This window comes from Psammomys obesus, unplaced genomic scaffold (genome assembly GCF_907164565.1).
Source record: "Psammomys obesus unplaced genomic scaffold, mPsaObe1.curated_primary_1811, whole genome shotgun sequence".
Lineage (NCBI taxonomy): Eukaryota > Metazoa > Chordata > Mammalia > Rodentia > Muridae > Psammomys > Psammomys obesus.
In genome coordinates, this window is record NW_026593286.1 from 47,589,943 (window position 1) to 47,593,258 (window position 3,316).

Genomic DNA, 3,316 nt, shown 5'->3' on the forward strand with positions numbered 1-3,316 from the left:
GCAGGATGCCCATTTTCACAATGTTAATCCTACCAATCCATGAGCACGGGAGATCTTTCCATCTTCTGAGATCTTCTTCAATTTCTTTCTTCAAAGACTTGAAGTTTTTCTCAAACAGGTCTTTCACTTGCTTGGTTAGAGTCACACCAAGGTACTTTATGTTATTAGTGGCTATTGTGAAGGGTGTTGTTTCCCTAATTTCTTTCTCAGCCTTTTTGTCTTTGGTATACAAGAGGGCTTCTGATTTTTTTGAGTTGATTTTGTATCCTGCCACTTTGCTGAAGGCGTTTATCAGCTGAAGAAGTTCTCTGGTTGAATCTTTGGGGTCGCTCATGTATACTATCATATCATATGCAAATAGTGACACTTTGACCTCTTCCTTTCCAATTTGTATCCCCTTGATCTCCTTTAGTTGTCTTATTGCTCTGGCTAGGACTTCAAGTACAATGTTAAAGAGATATGGAGAGAGTAGGCAGCCTTGTCTTGTCCCTGATTTCAGTGAGATTGATTTAAGTTTCTCTCCATTGAGTTTGATATTGGCTATAGGCTTGCTGTATATTGCCTTTACTATCTTTAGGTATGGGCCTTTTATCCCTGATCTCTCCAAGACTTTAAACATAAATGGGTGTTGGACTTTGTCAAATGCTTTTTCAGCATCTAAGGAGATGATCATGTGGTTTTTCTCCTTCATTTTGTTTATGTGGTGGATTACATTGATGGATTTCCATATGTTGAACCACCCTTGCATTCCTGGGATGAAGCCTACTTGGTCATGGTGGATGATATCTTTGATGTGTTCTTGGATTCGGTTTGCAAGTATTTTATGGAGTATTTTTGCATCAATGTTCATAAGAGAGATAGGTCTGAAGTTCTCTTTTTTGGTTGGATCTTTGTGTGGTTTAGGTATCAAAGTGAATATGGCTTCATAGAATGAGTTTGGTAGTGTTCCTTCTGTTTCTATTTTATGGAATAGTTTGAGGAGAATTGGTGTTAGTACTTCTTTGAAGATCTTGTAGAATTCTGTGCTGAAGCCATCTGGTCCAGGGCTTTTTTTGGAGGGGAGACTGTTAATGACTGCTTCAATTTCCTTGGGAGATATAGGACTATTCAGTCTTTCTACCTGATATTGACTTAATTTTGGTAGATGGAATCTGTCAAGAAAGTTATCCATTTCATTTAGATTTTCAAATTTTGTGCCATATAGGCTTTTGTAGTATGACCTAATAATCATTTGGATTTCCTCAGTGTCTGTAGTTATGTCTCCATTTTCCTTTCTGATTTTGCTGATTTGTATGGTTTCTCTCTGCTTTTTAGTTAGTTTGGCTAAGGGTTTGTTTATCTTGTTGATTTTCTCAAAGAACCAGCTTTTTGTTTCATTTATTCTTTGGATAATTTTATTTGTTTCTAATTGATTGATTTCTGCCCTTAGTTTGATTATTTCCAGCCATCTGCTCCTCTTGGGTGTATCTGCTTCTTTCTTTTCTAGGTTTTTCAGTTGGGCCATTAAGTTGTTTGTATGTGAAGTTACGGATTTCTTCTTGTAGGCACTTAGTGCTATAAATTTTCCTCTGAGTACTGCTTTCAATGTGTCCCATAAATTTGGGTATGTTGTGCCTTCATTTTCATTGAATTCTAGAAAGTCTTTAATTTCTTTCTTAATTTCTTCCTTGACCCAGCTGTCATTGAGTAGTAAGTTGTTCAGTTTCCATGTGTGTGTAGGCTGTTTGTTATTTCTGTTGTTGTTGATGTCCAGCTTTAGTCCATGGTGGTCAGATAAAATACAAGGGATTATTTCAATCCTTTTGTATCTGTTGAGGCTTTCTTTGTGACCAACTATATGGTCTATTTTGGAGAAGGTTCCATGTGGTGCTGAAAAGAAGGTGTACTCTTTTGAGTTTGGGTGAAAAGATCTGTAGATGTCTATTAGGTCCATTTGATTTAAGGATTCTGTGAGTGCTTTTATTTCCCTATTTGTTTTCTGTCTAGTTGATCTGTCCCTTGATGAGAGTGGGGTGTTGAAGTCTCCCACTATGAAGGTATTTGGATCAATGTGTGATTTAAGCTTTAATAATGTTTCATTTACGAATGTAGGTGCTCTTGTATTTGGGGCATAGATATTCAAGATTGTGATGTCCTCTTGGTGGATTTTTCCTTATCCATATATAGTGGCCTTCTTTATCTTTTTTGATTAACTTTGGATGAAAGTCTATTTTCTTAGATATTAGGATGGCTACTCCAGCTTGTTTTCTGGAACCATTTGCTTGAAAAACATTTTTCCAGCCCTTTACTCTGAAGTGGTGTTTATTTTGTTGCATAGGTGTGTTTCTTGGATGCAACAGAATGTTGGGTCCTGTTTCCGTAACCATTCTGTTAGCCTGTGTCTTTTTATTGGTGAGTTGAGTCCATTAATATTGATAGATAATATTGACCAATGCATGTTAGTTCCTTTTGTAATGGAGTCGATGATCTTACCTTGTTTCATTGCTTGTTTTCTTTTCATTTTTGTTGGGATATTATCTGTATGCCCTGTTTTCTTGGGTGAATTCGTTTTCGTTGGATTGGAGATTTCCTTCTAGTATCTTCTGTAGGGCTGGTTTGCTGTATAGATATTGCGTAAATTTAGTTTTGTCATGGAATATTTTGTTTTCTCCATCTATGTTGATTGAAAGCTTTGCAGGGTATAGTAGTCTGGGTTGACATTTGTGATCTCTTAGAGTCTCCATGATGCTTGCCCAGGCCCTTCTGGCTTTCATAGTTTCTGATGAGAAGTCTGGTGTGATTCTGATAGGTCTACCTTCATATGTTACTTGGCCTTTTTCCCTTGCTGCTTTTAATATCTTTTCTTTGTTCTGTAGATTTAGTGTTTTGACTATGATGTGACGTGATGTGTTTCTTTTCTGGTCTAGTCTATTTGGTGTTCTGTAGGCCTCTTGTATATTTATGGACATCTCTTTCTTTAAGTTGGGAAAATTTTCTTCTATGATTTTCTTGAAAATATTTTCTGGACCTTGGAGCCTGGAGTCTTCTTTTTCATCAATTCCTATTATTCTTAGATTTTGTCTTTTCATAACATCCTTGATTTCTTGGATATTTTGTGATGGGAATTTTTCTGATTTTTACTTTTTTTTGAGAGAAGTATCAATTTCTGCAAGTGTGTCTTCAGCTCCAGAGATTCTCTCTTCCATCTCTTGTATTCTGTTGGTGATGCTTACTTTTGTGGTTCTTGATCTTTTCTCCAAGTTCTCCAGCTCAAGAGTTTTCTCATTTTGTGTTTTCTTTATTGATTCTAATTCTGTTTTCATGCCTTGCACCATTT